Here is a 23,433-nt window from a genome sequence, read left to right as displayed (position 1 = left end):
ATAGAAAAACATTTAGACAGACAGACATACAGACAGACAGATAGATAGATAGATAGATAGAAACACATGTAGATAGATAGATAGATAGACAGACAGACAGACAGACAGACAGACAGACAGACAGACAGACAGACAGATAGATAGATAGATAGATAGATAGATAGATAGATAGATAGACAGACAGACAGACAGACAGACAGACAGATAGATAGATAGATAGATAGACAGATAGATCTCTTCACTGATACGAAAAGCCCTCAGGTTTTCTTGCCGTGGCCTCAGTTTTAGCGATATGTAGCGATAAACCTCAATGACAGTCTGACATGTAGATAAATATGCCGTATGATCTAATTCCTGGTATCTGTGGGTCATATTGTAATCATAACTGTAATCACGCGCGCGGTTATTATAGCGCGTGTCAGTCAGCTCGCGTTCCCCTCCGAGGAAACCTCTGTTTCGCTGAGTTTCCTTCTGTATTTCTCACAGGATTGTAATTAGAGAAGAGCGAGGAAGGCAAGAAAACGCTTCCGCTCCTTAATTATCTGTGTGTGTGTGTGTGTGTGTGTGCCGGCGCGGAGTGGGAGATTTCATTTGAATAAAATTGAATTTAATCACCATGTAGAGAGCGCGAGAGCAGGGGAAATATTTGCAGCCCTCAGGGTCAACATTACATGAAAAAGAAATTAAAACAAGTAAACATATTTCTCCTGTTTGGTGCCATGGAGCTGGAGGGGGCTGCACAATTGTATTTGCTGCTGCTGTGTGAACAAATCTTTCACTCTGTTCCGGGAATATAAGCCCTCTCTGCCCCCTCGCCTTTCTTTGACATCTGCCTGCTTATGTCCTGCGAGCAGTTCCCCTCAAATTAACGTCTAATTCAATATTCTGCCCAGTGTGTGGTAAGATATCTTGATTAGGAGCGCTTGTGTACTTGGATCGTTCTGTTGATTATGACGCGAAACATTTTTCACGCGCGAATTCAGCGTATAGCCTAACATTAGCATTATAAGGTCTTCTTTTAAGGTCAGGTTGTAACCTGCTGATAACCATGTGTTTGCTGCGAAAAAAAAAAGGTCATTGCAACTTTTGCAACAATTGCAAGTTATAACGTTTGAACTGCGCATTATAAACTCACAATTGCGATAAAAAAAAAAAAAAAAAGTTAGATTAAAAGTTCGCAATTACCTTTTTAATCTTTTTATTCCGTGGCGGAAACAAGTTTTTATAAATAACAGTTTGAAGTGAGCCTAACCCTTACATTAGGTCAATATTTTAATAGTAATTTAATCGAATAATAAAGTTTAATGTTAGCGATAATAATGTAACTCTTGAGACTGAGAGGTTTGTTACCTCCAGGCCAAAGCAAGAGCGCATGTCAAGTACGAACTGGCCCGTTCCCACAAAGATTGATAAGATTGATTGGCTGTTAATGGTTTTATCGTTCATCAGCTGGAAAAAAATCTTTCTGAAATTTGATTCCAAAAGATATCGTTCCTCTGTGTTGTTATTGTTATAGTTGTGATGTGGACTCTGCTATTCTTAAACGATTTTTAGAACTATTTCTTTATCGTTATAGTTATCGTCCTTGCTATGAACAGGCCTTAAGAATGTAGACATCTTTTGTTGATTATAATGGGAGAAATGAATTTTATTCTGCTTTTTTGTGGAGTGCACATGCAATAACAGTGAACGTTTTAGGTAGTCTAGATACGTCTGTAAGATGTCTGCTAGAGATCTGGAAAACATCTGCAGTGTAAATACATCTGATAAACATCTTAGAAAGAGCAGTTTTACATACAATCCAACCCATAAACATCTTAAAGACATCTTCTAAATGTCTACATGACATCTGACAGGAGATATGTCTTGATGCAGACATCAAATAGACGTCTCTAAGATGTTCGTATCCCATCAGCTAAGCTGCTTCACTTGCTTACAATAGACATTGATTTAGCTTTTTTTCCCCTCAAATTAACGTCTAACCCAAAATAGTTTTCTCTGCACCTCTCCTGTTATCACACTGAGACTTTAAACAACTTTCATCTCCTTTGACTAAAGTTTGAGGGGGTTTTTTTATGTTCCTTGTTAATTGAAAGGAAACGAACACACCACCCGCCTCCTTCTGCTTTATTTTCAAGCGCTCTTAATCGTGTTTTAAGCCCTGCTTTGCGAGGGGGCTTGTAAATTCATTACGGCTTTGCGGCCTCTTTCTGGTCTCACCACATTATAAATGGACTTGCCGGCCAGATAATTAAAGCCACGACGCTCTGACATAATTCTCCATTAAGCAATAATGCGATAAGGATGAAGTGCGAATCCTTGCCCTCTTTAGGAACAGACGTCTAGAGCGTTAATGTAATTCTGTTTGTTGCAGTTCGTAAACGTCTTAATGAATCGGAATATCCTAGAGGGGACATCAGCTGTTGGAGTGGCATTTCAGTTGTGTTGAAATATCTCCTCATTCAAATCTATTCACAACAATAGGTCAGGAAATCTCTCAGAACTGAAGTGGTTAATTATGATAATGATGAATGTGTGTATAGAAACTGTGAATGCTTGACAGCATATTAAATAGCTTCAAGATTTTAATCATTTTAGTTCTAGAGCAAAACCTAAAGAATACACACATTCTGGAATTAGCTGATAATCGTCTGCTGTCAATCACTAGATGCTAATCCAGTGACATTTGTGGTCGAAACGTCTTCCTTACAAAGTGTATTTCAAAATACCCATCTTTAGTACTGTTCGTGTGTCACTCAAAAATGACAGAATTTTAATTTTAATTTCAATTTTATATTTTAGTTAGATAATGTTTTTATTTATTTAATATTTTGTATTTTTAGGGGATTTTATGGTACTAGATCATATTTATGCTGCATTTAAAATCCATGTATTCACTTTTTGAACTTAAACTGTTGTAAATGTTGAACGCTGTAGAGCACAGACTTAAGTTTGTTCTCTTTCCAAAGACGACACTTGGCAGATTATTGCTGAAGTGAAAAAAGTCGTAAAAAACCCCAAAACAAAACAGTCAAAAATAGTCGATCTCCGAATGCAACGTAACAGGGAGGAGAGTAAAGATGGAAAGCTCCTAAAGCTTAGTTCCATATAAATTCACGGATAATTTGTTGTTTTGTCGTTAGTGAAAATCAGTATTGACCTTGTATTTAAAAAAGGATGCTCATATAAGAAACAATACTAAAATTCAGAGTCCGTTCATTCGCATTCGGAGATCGACTATTTTTGACTGTCAGAATGCCGGCGGACACAGAGAAAGTGAGTTGTTCAAAATCTTTCTTTTTAGTAAACTCTGTGTACACAAACAATGTTCTCAATGCTGGAGTTCATGTGTAGAGCCCCTGGCGATACTTCCAGCACAGTTTCATGTTGTGTCGAGCCACATTAGTGTTTTAAAAATAGCGATTTTTGATGCTATCATAGAAGTGCCCCAATCACTCCCATTCAAAAGGCAATTTGACCGAAACGAAAATACGGTCAAACTTAAAAGTGGCGTTTCCATTCTAGTTATGCTTTTAAACGAAAGTTTGCCTCGGGTAGATTAACAAAAAGGTTGCATTTTGGCGACAGTTATCCTTTAACTGTAAATTTCCAATGTAAAATCTGTCCCCAGAAGTTAAAAAACCACTGAGCACAAGCGAATGATTGTTTTAGAGGCTGGTCTGGAGCTCTCCTTACAGGCGAACAGCTTGCAGAGATGGAGGAAGGGACCGAGGGAAGCAAGGGACGGTGCCAGAGAGATTACGGGGTCATTGTGCTGAAGGACGCGTGTTTTTGGCCCTCTGGCTGTGCTGTCCACAGCAGGCATATGTTCCCGGCCTCAGCGGTCCCTCCTGTCTGAATGTGAAGGGGGTCGTGGCCACTGCTGCATTTTAATCCTCTAAATGGAAAGTTTGGAAATGCTATTATCTTCCATCTGTCGGCTCCCCGCTCTCGAAAGGGCCCCCGCTCCGACGGCTGACAGGACCCGAACGCCTCACTGTATTACGCTCCTCTCACGAGAGGGCAGCCAAGATCTACATTAACTCGAGAACATGTCGGACATCAAAAGAATCAGATTTTACACTTAAAAAAACTGCCTTTGCTTCCCAGCCGGATATCTTCAAAGGCAAAAAGTGCTTCCTTCATTTAGCTGTAGCGCTTAGCCAAAGTTGCCCAGAGAGACGGCGCTCAAACACAGCAAAATAAATTATTTATAATTATTTATCAAATGTGTATTTAATGTTTCTGATGAGCATGAAACTGCATTCCATGCCAAAAAGTAGTGTTTTTATGAATACCATGGTGTTACAATTAATTTACCACGGTATTTACATAGGTTTAGTCACTTTGCCAAATTCATGTACCATGGTATTTATGGTATTTACCAATGTCCATGTCCATGTCCAAAAAACCTGATACTTAAAGCTACACTGTGTAATTTTTTAAGTTAATTCTTAGCAAAAAACACTTTGTTCTTTCAAAATGATATGTGCTCATTAATGTGTAATTACTTCTACCAACTAATCAAGTATTCTCGTAAGCGTAGAATCTGCCATTTAGAATACATACGAGCGAGTCGCTCGAGTGGCGGCAGCCATGTTGCGCCTCCATCTTGAAAATACATTAGCCAAAGAGGGACATACCTGGAAATTCAAGCTTCGCCTTTCGCGTTTTTACACTCAGTGGCACCGTGACGAATGCGAGGGGGAGATTACTCGTGAGATTTGAAATAATACGGCCACCGTAGGAGTTAAAACGCCCTCGGAATGGGAGGGGCTAGAAAGTAATATTCAGTTGGTAGTCATATACAATTTCACCGCTAGATGGGAGAAAATCCTACACAGTGTAGCTTTAAGGCGATGTAGAATTCAGAAACCCTTGTTATTAGCGACACCTGTGGCCATTAAGTGAACTGCAGCCAAACTTATTGCTCGTGCTCGCACTCCTAACATTCTGAACGTGATGCATGGATATACTTTTAACAAACATCCCGACACCGTCCACGCTGCTGAGAGTGAAGTTTATATGAAGCATCTATAGGGATGTGGATATGTTTGCACCAGCTCTGCAATTCACCGGCATCATGACGACAGATGAGGTCGTTCAAATTGCACAGTTATGATAGTTTGATTATAAAGTATATTTGAGACCATTTAGACTATGTAAGACTATAATCCCTTTTCTTTGCATGACACATTGACAGTACAGTACAGAATGGCTCTTTCTGTGTTATACTGAACATTGTATAAGCATTTATTGCATGTGTCATTGAACGGAAGAGATGCGCTCGGGAGTGCGCGTCACATCTTTCTGATTTTCCCAGGAAAAACGTCCCGAATCCTTCACATAAAAATCAGTTTACAGGCTTTCATAGATAACCTAGGAAGTCGGGGAAGGTCTCTCATTTATTTTTTTATTTTTTTACAAGCTGTTCAAACATTGTCAATAAAAAAGCCATTAATACATGAAAATTCTTACAATTAGCACATTTAACGGTATCATGTTGGTTATGTGAACAATCACTTTAAATGTGGATGTACTGATATACCAAAAGTGATCAAAAACATGGTGTTACCATGTTTTGGACATTAATTGTACCATGTTACTGCCATGGTATTTATAAAATGGTACTACCTGGGAGCACCATATAAAAACCATGGTAGATTAATTTATATACCATGGTATATTAGAATAGAATAGAATAGAATAGAATACTTTTATTGGCATTGCACAACTGTGCAACGAAATGTTTGTGCTTCTCCTCAGTGGTACATTCACATCAAACCAAGCATACAGACAAATATAGACAAGAATAACATTAAAAAAGTAGAAAAAGAATAAATCATAAAATATAGTCAATAAGAAAATAAATTAAAAGACATAGTAATACCATAGTACTTTTATTTCTGTTTTTCCATCTGTGTGAATGGATGAGCAGAACACAAACACACACATTCAGGATGTGGTCAAACCTCGAGTCTGTGTGTGGCGGCTTTGTGCAATCACCTCCATGGATTCACGGCGGATGTTATTCTGGAAACTGGAATTAAACCTGACTCTAACCTAATCCCGGCTTATTGCCATCTATTTCATTTCACAGAATACGGAGGGGTGCCACTAAGCACTAATACACACACACACACACACACACACACACACACTCATATCAGAGGTGATAAAGCTCTGCAGTTGGATAGTGTGCGCTTAGACAAGCCGCAAACACACCGTCACATCACTATACCTTATTTTACACTGAAAATTCAATTTCAACTCAGCAGCTACGAGACAGACGGACTAGCTAGCTGCTAACCTCAGTCACCTGTTTGATTATTCATTTCTTATGTCTCGTTAAGTACATTAGTAGCACAACACCTTAAATCTCTGAAATAAAGTTAATGTAAATAAAAGCGTTTATCTAAGAGTTGATCTGTTCGGCGTGATGATGTTTAATCTCCTCGTCAGCATCTGTAGTCCCATTTAGCCACTTGTTAGCAACCGCCTTTTTCAAGACACGTAACAGCTTAAAAAAATCATGAGTGGGGTAATACTGATGTAGAATAAAACATGTACATGTCTTGAGCTTGTGTTCACCACAAACCTAAGGTAATTTAACCAAAATCGTTTGACTCCGGGACGATGGAACCGGAAATGCTAAAATGCTACTTGTTTCCGCGTTTTTGCCTACAAAAATGCGTCAAACCTGCACTTCTCTATTTGGGCACTATGAATAAAATCTACTCAAAATCTGAAATATAGATGTTAGTGTAACTGGACCTACTCGACCCGCTCCCCCCCAAAACTCACTCCCAATCCGGGTCACGGCACCAAATGTAACCGGTCCTACTCAACCCGCTCTGGAGTGCGTTTCCCATTCAACGCCGTAACTCGCTGCTTAACTACCGTAATACAAACATCGTTGAAGAAATCAACTAACTAGTCACGACTGTTTCCCGAAACCTATTGTCGCAAATACGTCGTTCAACCACGTTGGTTAATGATGTCACGCAGGTGTTGAGTAATAACAACTTTTTTTTCTTTTTTTATTATATTTTCATTTTTTGACAATAAACATGCCAGAATGAGAACATGAAAACACGGATGAAATCAACTACCCACCAACCAATCCCTCCCTCCCCTCCCACCGAGTAATAACTACTTTTAATGAATCAGTTTGAGATCGAATTAATGCTAGATGTTTTGCTACGGACATGGCATCTGAGGACTATTTCTCATTTTTCTCAGTTATTTTGCTTTATTTACAGATTCAATCATAGAATCGTTCTTACGCACTATCGTTCACACATGCACACTCAAAGCCAGGCAAGTGAGATATACACGCACGGCTCTTATTGGCTTACGGCGTTACATGAGCACAACATGCCAACATACCCAACCAATTCTCTCATCTAAGCTTAATGTAAACAACCACGAGAGATTATGAACTGAGAGCTTTACCTCTTTCATATTCAAATATATTTTTGGATAATTAATTGACCTTTACCCGCTCGCCCGCAATGCAGAGGCTTGTAAGTATTGTTAACTCCCAGAACTCAAATGTCAACAAGCGGAATAGGGGAACGTCTAATTCACGCAAGTGTAAAATAAATTGCTTCTCATACATGTTCCTGCATATGACAAATTGATTTGTGGAAACTCAGATGGAAAGAGGAAAAATCCAGCAGACAGTTCTGCAAACACGCACTCAAATGTAATTGAAGTCCCCGCAGCCGGAAGGCAAAGCGCGCTCTTTCCCGCCCTTAATTTGTTCGGTTAACAGTCTTTCGGTCAATAAAACGAATCTAAATCATTTTCCCTCTGCGTGTGAGCGCAGATGATTATTCAATATCAAGCATTTTTTGAGATGTTTGCTTGCTGATGCACTATTTCCTATCAGTCTTCTAGCAACAGCCGCTGGTTATGCCAATAACGCGTTTTTAATTTTCATTTCTAACGTGATTGAAAATCCATTACATTGCGATCTGAGGCAGAATGAAAAAGATTGCTTTTTGTTTGCTCTCATGTCCGTGGGATATGATAGTAGTCGGATTTCACTAGGATGTGGCCCTGACGGGACGCTTCCCACCATTGTGAAATCCTATGGCTATAAAAAGATGAGGATAAAGCCCAAATTACAGGTTCCTGCAGCCGAGCACCTGGCCTCCGATCCTCCTTTAACCATAGTCCATTTAGTCATGTTCCCTGCTCTCAAAAGCACAGGTGATGATGACATTGGTTAGGCACATTATCTCTCCTAATTGCCAGGTTGACAAAACATTACGGATGGTTTGGCTTTCCTCCGTTCCCGTTCCGAAAAAAAGGAAGCTGCAGCCCTTTTTAAGAACTGCTGATGGCCTTATTTTTCTTTTTTTTTTCTTCCCCACACCAGGGATAAGGTTATCTGAGCAATTCGTCATGGAGTTTGCAGATAATTAGCTTTTTAAAGTTTCCCCCGAAGTCAGGACTGTCCTTGCAAGGGCGAACCTGTCTCTGGAAAAATTATTCAGCTATAAACAAAAGTTTTGAGCCGGAAATCCAGAAAAAAAGTGTGATTTTCCACACTAGACTTGTACATCATTGCATCATTTTAGATATGTCTATTCATATCTACATAATGCAGGTCATTCTTGCATGCACGTTTCAAAAATAACGTTCGAAATAATATCCAAAAAGTCTAATGATGTTCTTAAAGGGGTCATATAATGCCATTTTTGTACAAGCTAATATGATTCTTTAGGGTCTAAATTAAAAGTTTGTAATATACTTTAATTAAAAATTCTCATTAGTATTGTAAGAAAACACTAATTTTACCTGGTCAAAAACAGCTCTGTTTTCAGCACGCCGTTTCAGTGCATGTGTCTTTAAATGATAATGAGCTTTGCTCACCCCGCCCCTCTGTTCTGTGGGTACACCGTATTAGACATTCTCTGACCGTATCTAACACAATAACCACGTGTTATTCGTTATAAACGTGGGATTATGAATTATATTGAGAACGTCGTACATAGAAAACATGCCGTAATGTACCCTGAGTGTAAACCTTAGACGCATTCATCGTGAAGCCTGCAGCAAGGTTTGCAAATTTCGCAAAGATTAATATAAATACTAATATAAAGGTTAATAAAACATTAGACTCACATCTTCTGGAGGTTCAGCAGGAACACGTTGGTACCGATCCGTTTTTTCTCGTTTGTAAAGCTGTCTGGTGTGAAATGATTCGCGCAAACATGAAAGCACAGACGATCGTGGGGAATCCCCGTGAGGGAATCCCCGCGTCAATCCTTTGGGCATATGCTTCAAAAACAAAACTCAGCCACTGCTTCTTCAACGGCTCGGATTTAGGAACATCCAAATGACTGCTGTGTTCCTTATTACATCTAAGAACAGAACACCACAATCGCTTAGACGCCATTCTACTCCAGCATATCAACAATGGCGGACTACTATGACAACGGCTGTCACAGCTTGCTCAGGGCGGGTCTTGTGTTGAAACACGGCTGTCAATCACAATAGCGGGAGGGGCGTACGATCTTATGACGTCACAATATCGAACGGCTTGATTTCAGAGATGGTCAAACATATAAGGAGATTAAAACAAAACCACTGGATGGATTTTTATCATGATAGGATGGTTGTGTACAGGCACTGCCAACAGACATTTCAGTGCAATCAACTTGTAAAAGTGCATGTACCATTATATGACCCCTTTAAAGGTGTATGTAGGCCTATGCTTTTTCACTCTACTAAAGCAGAAAAATACCATAATATGTTAATATTCTGAGTTCACATACTTGTTTCTCTGAAAAACACTTCTCCAGCCAGTTATTTTACTTTGAAATGTGCTTTCCATGTCGGAATGCCTGATGTTGTTTTGGTCTGTGTGACTCCGCCCACTGCCAGTTCACCCAATAGTATTTCGACAACCAGGGATGCCAGTTGGCGGGAAACACGTATTGCAGCCAGCAAACATCTCCGATATTTTGAATGTGGACTGCAGTACCTATTTCGACCACTACATGTCATTCTCACAGACAGTACCTTTAAGGTTGTTCGTACAACCATTCTTGCGTAAAATGTTACATAGATTAACCCAAAATAATTTTGCTCCTCTTTTATAGACGGTGGTCGTAAAATCGAATTATATTTCTAAATTGTTTGTAAAACCATTTTTATCTTAATTGTCACATTCAGTTCAAGATATTGCATAAAAATATATTTACGAAAGATTTTCATGAATTTCGCAATGACGTGCTTAAAATTACATGTAATTTATGAGGTCATTCTTGCATGCACGTTTCAAAAATGACGTTCGAAATTATATACAAAAAGTCTAATGAGTGTGACAATATCCTGTTGTTCAAAAGTACTTTGCACGCTTGAAGTCTAGTGTGACCAGGTGCATTAAAGCCACGTATATAATAGGTTTCCCATTGCAGTGTGTGCTTTCTCAGTGGAGGTAGAGGTCACATCACCCCTCCATTAGCTGGCACACGCATTAGCCCTGGACTCTTTAGCGGGGCACAAACTCGAAAAGCACGAGCCCCTATCGACAGCCTGGGCCTGGTTCTATTGACTGCCTCATTTCCTGCTATCCAGAGAGCTCAGTGGAGCGTGTGTGTGTGTGTGACCCGTGACTGCTGGGATACGGACACCGCTGATCTCGCTAGCACTGAGTCATCGTGCGGACCGGGATCAGTGAACACACAGCAGTGATTGATAACTACCTGGAAAGAGGGTTTATTTATACCGCCGTCCTTCACTTTAGCTTTCTTCTGTGCATGCATGCATTTCCAACGTTGATGAGATGATGCATCGTTTTTGTCTTTTTGACTGTCTGTTTTATTTGTGTTTTCTTATTGTAGATCTGTAAATGCATGCAGAAAATGTCTGAGATTACCCATTTAATGGAGGGGGTTTTGTACTACACTCTTAAAGGGTTAGTTCACCCAAAAATGAATATTCTGTCAGTAATTACTCGCCCTCATGTTGTTCCAACCCCGTAAGACTTTCGTTCATCTTCAGAACGCAAATTAAGATATTTGTGATATCACAGTGTGATGCGTTTAGGCAGTATATACTAGTATGCTAGCCTTTGTCTCCTATGTCTTCAAATCCATCCGTTTGGGCATTAAATATTGGCTCTTTTCTCTGGAGATCATCCTATCACGCACACATCCACACATCCCATGTATGTGCTTGACGCTCTACTGGTTTCAGACGTACGGCTTCAGGCTCGGGTTCCTCTTGACTGTCTGAAGAGTCTCCGTCACTCTGTCATGCTTGATCCCTGTCAGAGTGTCTTCTCCTGAAATCAACTGAAAACTGATGGGGGGGGGGGGGGGGGGGGCTTTACAGTAAGGCTTTACAGTAAGGTCTCATTTGTTAAGTAAGGAATAATGTACATCCAGCCGGTTTGTTATCTCAGAATAAACCCAGACAGGGTGATCAGGACGGTCTTCATCACCCTGTCTGGGTTTATTCTGAGATAACAACCGGCTGGATGTACATTATTCCTTACTTAACAAATTGGCTACATTATCCCGCTTATTACATGGCTACTTGCCACATAAGTAAATAATTAGACACAAAATATTGACCTAAATATAAAAAGTCATTACACTATAAAGAGTCTAAATATTTTATTAGCTTTTTAAGCGCAAAGCTTCCGCTGAGAGCAGTTGCTAGAAAGCCACAAGTTCAAACTAGACGGACATTTAAGTGATACGGTATACAGTCATACCACTTATTACACAGCATTTCGCCACATAAATAATTATGGAGATAAGAGATGTTGATTTCAGATTAAACTGTTTTAAAATGGTTCCTCTTTGTATCTTATAATCCAACAGTGTACAAAACAATAGTCACAAAATGGCAGCGGCAGCGTTTGTATGAAACGAGAGAGAGCGAGTCCACGATTAAATAACTGTACACAAAATATTGATTTGACTGAGTTTTAATATTTTATTAGCTCACCAAATGCAAAACTTCCAAGAAGAAAAAACGTTCCTTGCAAGCGTATAGAACTGCTGACTTCAGTATCCGGGATGAGTCACTCAGTGTTTCTGTTCTCAGCGGCTGTTATCGTCAAATAACATACAGCTGACTGGTGCGATTGACCAATCAGAATCAAGTATTCCACAGAGCCGAGTAACAACATTGATGTATTAAAGGGTAACTAAACCCCAGGTCAGAGCCTGACTCCACCCACTGGCAATATTTGAAAAATGCTAGAAAAGTGGGCAGACCCCAGCGGAGATAGAGGGGACGAACCATGAGCGGGGGGGGCGTGCACCTGAGACCCGCTGTCAGACTCTCTAAAATGGAGAGTGACTCACAGGGTCGCGAGACGACGTAAAGTACATGCATCTGATGAGTTTTATCGAGTTGATGTCAATAGCGCGCGCTCTCTATAGGCATTTTCATATTTTGTGGTGAGCTCGTACCAAGGGAGGGCGTGGTGAGCTGGAACCTGCTTACGTCACACAGTACCGCTTACGTCACGCAGTACCGCAACATCCAATAGGAAAATTCAACTGCAGTAGCCACCGTTCAACCTGAAGAGGGCAGCACTCAGAGGTTTTACACCATATATTATAGAATGAAAACACTTTATACCCAAATGTCAAAAAAGTTACTGGAATCAATGACCAGCACTAATAAAGCCCCATTCTTACAGATCATTAACTAAAAAAAGTTGGTTTAGGGTTTAGTTACCCTTTAACTAACATGAACTTACATCAAACAATATGTGCCTTAAAGCATTTATTAATCTTTGCTGATGTTATTTAAAATATAATTGCTCATTGTTTGTTCATGGTCATTTACAGTGCAGACAAATAATAATGTGTGAGAAAAATGAGCTGTTTTTACCTGATATTTTATTTCATAGCGCAATATATGGTAAATTGCATTGAATCGAATTACCTATAAAAATTGTACCCCAAATTTTTTTTTCTAAGTTGTAATTAGAACAACTATTGGAGTACGTTTTACAAGAAAATATTATTTCAGTCTTTCTACTTCAAAACGTTTAATTCAATGTGTTACTTGTCATTTCTTTGGCCCATTGTACCAGTGTTAAACTGTGGTATAATTCCTTTAATAAATGACAAAAGTTGCATAAATGCTTATAACAGACCATTAAGCAACTTGGTTTCATTCTGTCTGGCACAAATGATACAAACTATAAAGGATAAAAGAGCAGCAAATGAAAGACAAAATGTATTTTTCCCTCCACCCCTGCAGTCAGCAGAACACACAGAACAGAAAGTGAAAAAGGCAAAAAGTGTCTCATCAGAAATAAATTCCTGCATCTGGGTTTGTGACCTGACAGATACATGGCGAAGCGGAAATTAATAGCGTGTATAGGGGCGTCAGTGGAAGGCTATCGATTTCCCCTCGTCTCCTGCTGGCGTTTCTCACTGGGCTTTTCTGCAGTGTCAGACGCACACGAGCAACACAAAGAAACAATTAATACTTTCCTGTTCTGGATGGCTGCTGTTGAAGGGTTAGGACACAGATTGGCTACTTCCTGATGTTTGACAGTCTTGTAGGAAGTACAATGTACGGTTGTTTACTGTATGTTATGAATAGTTTGCTCGCTTAAACCCTCAAAACCAGACCAGCCTAACCAATGGATACCAGCATGGCGGCCAGATAAGATCAGTAAACCACATTAAGCCGGTTTTGAGACTTGCACGATATATCGGCCACCATATCGGTATCGGCCGAAATATGTAATTTTTTTATGCTATCGTTATCAGCCCTATAAGAAAATTTGGCAGAAATATTAAAGATTTATTTAGATTTATCAACCAAAATATCAGTTATCGGTTTTCAGGTATAAAGTATTATCGGTTATCGGTATTGGCGAATATTTTCATATGAGTGCATCCCTACTTTTCGGGTATATAGTCATGGGGTATATAGTACAAAAACATGCTGACATACTGGCAAAAGATCAAATTCTGGGAAAGATTTTTAGACAATTAATCAAAATAAGATCAGTAAACCACATTAAGCCGGTTTTGAGACTTGCACGATATATCGGCATTGGCCGATATATGTTCATTTTTAATGCGATCGTCATAGGCCCTATAAGAAAACTTGGCTGAAATATAAAAGATTTATTTAGATTTATCAACCAAAATATCAGTTATCGGTTTTCAGGTATAAAGAATTATCGGTTATCGGTATCGGCAAATATTTTCATATCGGTGCATCCCTACTTTTCTGGTATATAGTACAAAAAAATGCTTGACATATTGGCAAAATATCAAATTCTGGGAAAGATTTTTAGACAATTAATCAAAATAAGATCAGTAAACCACATTAAGCGGGTTTTGACACTTGCACGATATATCGGCCACCATATCGGTATCGGCCGATATATGTTCATTTTTAATGCGATCATAATCGGTCCTATAAGAACATTTGGTCGATATATTAAAGATTTATTTAGATTTATCAACCAAAATATCAGTTATCGGTTTTCAAGTGTAAAGAATTATCGGTTATCGGTATCGGCAAAAACATTCATATCGGTGCATCCCTACTTTTTGGGTATTATAGTACATAAAAACATGCTGACATATTGGCAAAAAGATCAAATTCTAGGAAAGATTTTTAGACAATTAATCAAAAATTGCACAAAATGACAGGTCAAAACTTTTTTTTCCAGTTAATAATTTTAGTGTGTCAACTTAAACTTTTCCGTTTATTGCCAAGGCAGCTTTTTAAAATTTTGTTTAGTTTAAGTTTTTCAACTAATATTTTTATTTTAATTAACAGAAATATTTTAATAGTTTTTTAACCCTGCTTCTCACACATAAAAACACACACAAAAATAAAATATAATGCTTTACAATAAGATTTCATTTGCTAACATTAGTAAACAATGTTCATTAACATGAAATAACAATGAACAATACCTCTGCAGCAGTTATTCGTTTTAGGAATTTCATTACAAAATAATGCTTTTATTGCCCTCAGCAAGTTTGGTTTTAGAAAACCAGCTAGAAACTGGAATTTTCTTATCTGGTATCTATGGACGTTTAAGATTACTCATGCTGTTTAAATATGCGTCCCAATTAAATTTGGTCAAATTGTTAATCATCGTTCTTGAGTATGAAAATCGTTCTGTAAGTTTTCTGTAAAGCTGATTGGGTAAGTCTAAGGAATCATTTCCAGGTCATGTTTCACCACAAAATCTAAAGAAATATATTATAAATTATATTTTGCTCAAAGAAAATTCAACCTATTTTTGTGATTTTCCATTAACTTGTTTTTTGCATCGTGACATTATTTTAACTACAATTAGGCATATTGTCACCCAATTTCTCAATTCTGTCATTTAAAAAAAGTGTCTAATAAAGATTTAATTTTATTACTTTATTTGAATTGTTTGTGTGTGTGTGTGTGTGTGAGAGTGTGCATTTGCTCATATTTTTTTGGTCTGAAATATGACGTAGACATGTTCTTGACCAGCATTATACAGTGTGAATGCTTTGGGAGAAAAACCTTACTAATACATAGAAATATTAATGTGTTCTGCATCATTTTCTGGCAGGTGTGTCTTTGCAAACTAGATTTGCTGGCCCAAGATGCATTGTGCTGTTTAAGATCTACATTATTTATTCATAATAGCACCATTCATAATGGAGCGCTGCGGTTTATTCTCTATATGTCAATTCCATTCCCGTGAAAAATGCTGTGATTATCGCAACACATCCGTTTTCTTGTCCCCTGGATGCGTTTGAGTTGGACCAGTAACCTCTGGAAAGGACAGCGCGACGAACAGGACCTGTTATTGGTGTAATGGGATGTGCAGGAGTGTAATAAGCTGTTCTTGTATGTGAAGTGTTTACTCTACACATCTGGCCAAACAGGGTCTGTGACTCGGGTTCCCTAAACCGGCGTCACATGAGGCCATTATAGACACTTCTGTTACTGTCCTTTAAAGTCTCCCTGTAGTCAATAATTTATCCCTTAAAACTCACCAAAATGACATATACGTCTTTTCCTTGAAAAAAAAAATTCTTCATGCCTCTAAATAGCTTGAATGTAACTCGACACCCGTGCCTCATTTAGTATGCGCGGTTCTATGAATATGCAAATGAGCCCCGCCTCCACTCACTCACTCAGCTCAGGGATCCACTCCTTGTCGATCACACGTTGATCTGATTGGTTACAAGGTAGTTTGTGAGGTCAGAAACACCAGCGATTTCAAAGAGTGTTTTTGAGACTGTCTTTGGTTCACTGCAGTTTTAAGGAGGAAATACTCAGCAATGGTGTCGACTTATGAACTTACACATGGTTTGTCTTAAAGCATATTAAAAACACCACATAGACACATAAACAACATTAAAAACTTTATTTTCACCACAGGAGGACTTTAATAAAAGTCGTTGTGGTACAGTGTTTTTTTAACCATGATGACTCAAAGTAGCGCTATTGGTTGCCGAAATTCTCAAACAAATTTTTAAATAGCGCCACAATTTGTTGCACTATTCGAGGAAATCCACTTATTTTCTTTGCATATTAAACAGATTAGCTAGTTTTACTTATTTGAAGGATCTTGCTTTATATTGAAATGCACGTTTTCATTAGCATGTTTACTTAAGCTACGTTTACACGTGGCTGGCTATTTTCATAAACGGACATTTCACCCTCTCCGTTTTCAAAAATAACACCGTGCACACCTGTCAGTTTTCAGAAAAGTGTTCGTTTACACAAACCTGTGTATATATGCCGTCAAGAGCATGCCAAACCTGTAGGTGGCAGTGTAACGAGAAGCTCAAGCCCACGTTAGCCAATCAGATTCCCGAAAATAGCAACAACAGCAACGAATCACTTCCTCTTTCTCTTTTGAACAAGGCCGCACTTTTGACTCAGGTGCAAGTTCTGTCGCATACTGTGACGTCGACTGCCTAAAACTATGTTTTTCTCAGTTTACATGCAAACGTGCAAACAAAGTTTTCCAAAATCTCCACTCTGGCCGGAGTTTTTAGAAAGAATCGTTTTCAGAGGAGAATTCTCTGTTTGCGTGTAAATGAAGGGCACAAACGAAGGGAAATGGTACATAACCATGTACATGGGCCTTAAAGGGATACTCCACTTTTTTCGGAAATATGCTCATTTTACATCTCCCCCAGAGTTAAACAGATGAGTTTTACCGTTTTAGAATCCATTCAGCCGAACTCGGGGTCTGACGGTACCACTTTTAGCATAGCTTAGCACAGATCATTGATTCTGATGAGTCCAGTAGCATTTCTTTCAAAATGACCAAAGAGTTTCAATATTTTTCCTATTTAAAACTTGACTCTTCTGTAGTTAAACCGTGTACTAAGATCGACGGAAAATGAAAAGTTGCGATTTTCTAAGCCTATATGGCTAGGAACTACTCTCATTCCAGCGTAATAATCAAGGAACTGTGCGGCCGTACCATGAGTGCAGCAGGCGTAGTGATATGACGCAGCACCTGAAAATAGGTCTAATAGGTTAGACAAACTTAGTCCCGGTCACGTTGGAAGAAGTTACCGAGCTGGGGACTATTTTTAGGCGCTGCGTCATATCACTACGCCTGCTGCACTCATGGTACGGCCGCACAGTTCCTTGATTATTACGCCGGAATGAGAGTAGTTCCTAGCCATATAGGCTTAGAAAATCGCAACTTTTCATTTTCCGTCGATCTTAGTACACGGTTTAACTACAGAAGAGTCAAGTTTTAAATAGGAAAAATATTGAAACTCTTTGGTCATTTTGAAAGAAATGCTACTGGACTCGTCTGAATCAATGATCTGTGCTAAGCTATGCTAAAAGTGGTACCGTCAGACCCGGAGTTCGGCTGAATGGATTCTAAAACGGTAAAACTCATCTGTTTAACTCTGGGGGAGTTGTAAAATGAGCATATTTCCGAAAAAAGTGGAGTATCCCTTTAAACTGAATTATAAGTTTATAAATGTGTTTACACATAAAATAATAAGTAGGCTATCTATCTATCTATCTATCTATCTATCTATCTATCTATCTATCTATCTATCTATCTATCTATCTATCTATCTATCTATCTATCTATCTATCTATCTATCTGTCTGTCTATCTGTCTGTCTATCTGTCTATCTATCCCTACTTCCTCCTGTCCCAATTATAAAATCGTGGCTGTAAGTTTTAGGCCTTGTCCCAGTCTAATACGTTTCTTTTTCTCTCTATTTTGGCCTTCCATCCACACTGAGACGCTGTTTTTAGCAACGCAAACTAATCTTTTTGAAAACGCTCTCCAAAGTGGATACATTTGAAAACGCTGTTTTCGCACTGAATTGTGGACTGTCAAAATGGAGGTATTTGAAAACGATGACGTAAGTTTAGTCATGTGACGCATATTGAACCCATATATTCATGTTTATACCGGTATTGTGCCTGTTATGTGCTATTCACTTTCACACAGTTACTGTACTTTCTTTACACACTATAACTATTCATATCACAGTCCGGCAAAGATGACAGAAAACTCACTCGCATTTGCGTTTTAGACCAAACTGGTGAGTGAGTGCGACCTGAACGCATTAGTGAACGGTAAGATATTTAGCTAAATAAAATGACAACTTGATTATGTCTTGTTCTGTCTGTATCATCTCAGTAAAACTTTCATGAGGGTGAATTTAGCGAAAACGCTTATAGTGGACGGAGAGCGTTTTGAAACGAAAACTCAGTTTTCAAATGTATCCGGATTAATGCAGACGTAGCCTTAGTTAAAGTGCTAGAAATGGCGTTATTGATCAGCTGTGATGAATCCCCTCAGTGCTGAAAGTACAGGTGTGATGGTAAGGAACACGTTATAGTTTCTTTCGAGCATTCGTCGTCATCACAACTGTCAAAGTCGCAGCGTGTTCGCGGGGTTTTTAATCTAAAAGCTGCCGTGTTATTTCACTAGACTGGAATACTCTTGTCCATTGTGACAACAACATAACACAGTGTGATATTGCAGTTTCAAGCTTTATTATTATTATTATTATTATTCTCCAGCAGAACGGACAGTGTTTCTGAGCTGTACTTCAGCAACGGTTGCCTTTCAGCAGTTTCCATTAGGGATTTCTTAAATTCATGTTTGTAAAAAGGAAAAATGGGTTGTATTCCTTTCCCTCGATAAAGCAGAAATGCATGAAAAAGAAATGTCAGGGAAATGTCAAACGCCCGCTGGCCCGGTCCACTCCATCTACCATTGAAAACCATTGAAAGCCATTGAAAGCAGGTTCCTGATCTTTATTCACCTTTATTTACCTGATCTTTGATTCGCCCTGACACAGACTGCATGCTCGACTTTCATCCCTGCTTTTAGTGTCTGCTTCTCTAAAAGCCTAAGAGTCTTTGGCAAAACTGGACTTAATGCAAGTTTCCAGCTTTTTAGTCATTTCAGTACTTCAACTTTAGTTCTACAAACTTTATTTCAGTTTGTTGCCAAAGCAACATTTCTAATTTTTTTTTTTTAAGTTTACGTTTTTCACGTATTGTTTAAATAGTAATTTTCATTAGTTTTTCTTTGAAATATATCTATTTAGCTTTATTTTCATTTCAATTTTAGTACTTCAAAACTAGAAATGTTGCCTTAGAAACTAACTGGAATAAAGTTTGAGTTTATCACAAAATTTAATTTTTTTTCAGCTTTATTAATTATTTTTTAAATTTTATTTCCGTTTTAGTTAACAGTAACTCAGCTGCCAATTAGTAATACATCTATATTTTAAAGAACAATGTATTTTCCTGCTACTGATTTAAATCTCAAATTAGCCTCTTCAGAACCTCACGTTTTGCAGATAATGATTCAATTATAGCAAGCTAAATAACCGCAGTCTCTGTCAGAGTAATCTCACTTCATATCTGTGCATTAATAGCTTTGAATATTGATCCAGAGTTTCTCGTCACCCTTAAGTGTCCTCGTGTCCCGCTAAAACTGCATTCTCAGAATCTCCAGACTTTTGATTAGCATGTTTGTGAAGTACTAATTCATATCTTAATCAATTAGTTGTAAATCAGTGTGGCATAGTTTTATATGATTTAGAATAAATCATACTTATGTTTTCCACACTTAAACACAGTGTTTTGGTTGCGAGTGTGTTTTTTAACAAAACAGTTTGTTTTGTGCTGTCAGAATTGGTGTTTGCTCTCTGAAATGGCAGAATATTTAGTCATTATTTACTTATCCTTATGTTTCTCCTACCAGAAAATTAAATTATTTATGTTGTAATAAGTCCAAACTCCAAATAGAACAAAAAAAGCACAATAAAAATGTGATTAAAGTGGTTTGTATGACTCCTGAGATTAGCCATACGATAGATTTATATCAAGAACAGACTAAAATGAATGTGTACATTTTACACTCACCTAAAGGATTATTAGGAACACCTGTTCAATTTCTCATTAATGCAATTATCTAATCAACCAATCACATGGCAGTTGCTTCAATGCATTTAGGGGTGTGGTCCTGGTCAAGACAATCTCCTGAACTCCAAACTGAATGTCAGAATGGGAAAGAAAGGTGATTTAAGCAATTTTGAGCGTGGCATGGTTGTTGGTGCCAGACGGGCCGGTCTGAGTATTTCACAATCTGCTCAGTTACTGGGATTTTCACGCACAACCATTTCTAGGGTTTACAAAGAATGGTGTGAAAAGGGAAAAATATCCAGTATGTGGCAGTCCTGTGGGCGAAAATGCCTTGTTGATGCTAGAGGTCAGAGGAGAATGGGCCGACTGATTCAAGCTGATAGAAGAGCAACGTTGACTGAAATAACCACTCGTTACAACCGAGGTATGCAGCAAAGCATTTGTGAAGCCACAACACGCACAACCTTGAGGCGGATGGGCTACAACAGCAGAAGACCCCACCGGGTACCACTCATCTCCACTACAAATAGGAAAAAGAGGCTACAATTTGCACAAGCTCACCAAAATTGGACAGTTGAAGACTGGAAAAATGTTGCCTGGTCTGATGAGTCTCGATTTCTGTTGAGACATTCAGATGGTAGAGTCAGAATTTGGCGTAAACAGAATGAGAACATGGATCCATCATGCCCTGTTACCACTGTGCAGGCTGGTGGTGGTGGTGTAATGGTGTGGGGGATGTTTTCTTGGCACACTTTAGGCCCCTTAGTGCCAATTGGGCATCGTTTAAATGCCACGGCCTACCTGAGCATTGTTTCTGACCATGTCCATCCCTTTTAGACCACCATGTACCCATCCTCTGATGGCTACTTCCAGCAGGATAATGCACCATGTCACAAAGCTTGAATAATTTCAAATTGGTTTCTTGAACATGGCCCCCACAGAAAATGGCCCCCACAGTCACCAGATCTCAACCCAATAGAGCATCTTTGGGATGTGGTGGAACGGGAGCTTCGTGCCCTGGATGTGCATCCCACAAATCTCCATCAACTGCAAGATGCTATCCTATCAATATGGGCCAACATTTCTAAAGAATGCTTTCAGCACCTTGTTGAATCAATGCCACGTAGAATTAAGGCAGTTCTGAAGGCGAAAGGGGGTCAAACACAGTATTAGTATGGTGTTCCTAATAATCCTTTAGGTGAGTGTATATTTTTAGTGTCAAATATGTAATTTTGTTCAAATGAATGTGAGCTGGGAGAATATTTTCAGTAAATAACAACGTAAACTCGGTTGTAAACTGAGTACTTAAATACTTACCTTGACTACTTTTATGAATCTTTTTGGTGCTTTTTTTATTCAGATTTTCTTGCTCAGTATTTTTGTTTTCCACTCCATATATCTAAACATACTTAAAATACTTAAAGCAAAATGATTTAAGATATTAAAATTAACTTATTTATGCTTAAACCAAGAAAAGTATCTTCCAATGAGAACAAATAAGCTTGTTTTTGGATTAAGTTTATTTTTCTTACACAATGGGCATATATATTGTTCCAGAAAACAAGATTTAAGATGAATTAATCTTAAAAAAGTAATTTTTGCTTCAAGTAAATGTATATCTTGATTTAAGAATAGGTATTTTGGACTGGAAAACAAGATGAAAATACTGAGGAAGAAACTCATTTTTTCGCAGTGCACTTTTGTTGTTTGGAAAACAGAAGCTTGGACATTTTTGCTAATATCTACTTTTGTGTTTTATTGGGAAAAGAAATGCATACAGGTTTGAAAAGACATGAGGGTTAATAATAATTTAGTTTTTTGGCTGAACTGTTCCTTTAAAATCCATGGCTGCAAAAACTAGCATCCATCCATCCATCATAACAGACCTTGCAGCATCACATGTCTTTTGTTGCATTATAACTTTGCAATGAACCGATTTAAATGGGCTTTGATGAGGTGTAATTCGCTGTTGGCCTGTAGGGGTCAGTCATGATCCAGCTTCTCTTCCCGCAGTCTCAGCATTAGCGTTAGCATTAGCATCCACTGCTCGGATACTCACAGTGAAATACTGTTCACATCATCATCGGTCATGGCGACTGCGGCTGCAAACGTGTGTGTGTGGGATGGGGGGTGTAGGGGGTGGGGTGTTGTGGGATGGGGGGTGTAGGGGGTGGTGTGGGATGGGGGGTGTAGGGGGTGGGGTGGGATGGGGGGTGTGGGGGGTGTAGGGGGTGGGGAGTGGGTGTAGGGGGTGGTGTGTGTGTGGTCACTGGAGAGCAGGTTTGTGTGTGTGTGGCACTGGAGAGCAGGTGTGTGTGTGTGGCCGCTGGAGAACTGTGTGTGTGTGGCCGCTGGAGAGCAGGTGTGTGTGTGTGTGTGTGTGTGTGTGTCTGCCGGTGATCTGTGTGTGTGTGTATGTCCGCCGGAGGACGGTGTGTGTGTGTGTGTGTGTGTGTGTGTGTGTGTGTGGCCGCTGGAGTGCAGTGTGTGTGTTTGTGTGTGTGGCCTCTGGAGAGCAGTGTGTGTGGCCGCTGGAGAACAGTGTGTGTGTGTGTGTGTGTGTGTGTGGCTGCTGGAGAACATTGTGTGTGTGTGTGGCTGCTGGAGAGCATTGTGTGTGTGTTTGTGGCCGTTGGAGAACAGTGTGTGTGTAGTGTGTTGTGGCTGCTGGAGAGCAAGTGTGTGTGTGTGTGTGTGTGTGTGTGTGTGTGTGGTTCTGGCCACTGGAGAGGAGGTGTGTGTGTGTGTGTGTGTGTGTGTGTGTGTGGTGTGTTGTGGCTGCTGGAAAGCAAGTGTGTGGTTCTGGCCACTGGAGAGGAGGTGTGTGTGTGTGAGTGAGTGAGAGTGTGTGGTTCTGGCCACCGGAGAGCGGTGTGTGTTGTGGCCGCTGGAGAGTGTGTGTTCTGGCCACTGGAGAGGATGTGTGTGTGTGTGTGTGTGTGTGTGGTGTGGCTGCTGGAGAGCAGGTGTGTATTTGTCTCTGTGTATGTGTGTGGCCGCTGGAGAGCTGTATGTGTGCGTGACAGTGTGTGTGGCCGCTGGAGAGCTGTGTGT

The sequence above is a fragment of the Rutilus rutilus genome (assembly GCF_951802725.1).
Source record: "Rutilus rutilus genome assembly, chromosome: 8".
Taxonomy (NCBI): Eukaryota; Metazoa; Chordata; class Actinopteri; order Cypriniformes; family Leuciscidae; genus Rutilus; species Rutilus rutilus.
The sequence above is the reverse complement of the archived record's forward strand: the minus strand, read 5'-3'. Positions refer to the sequence as shown.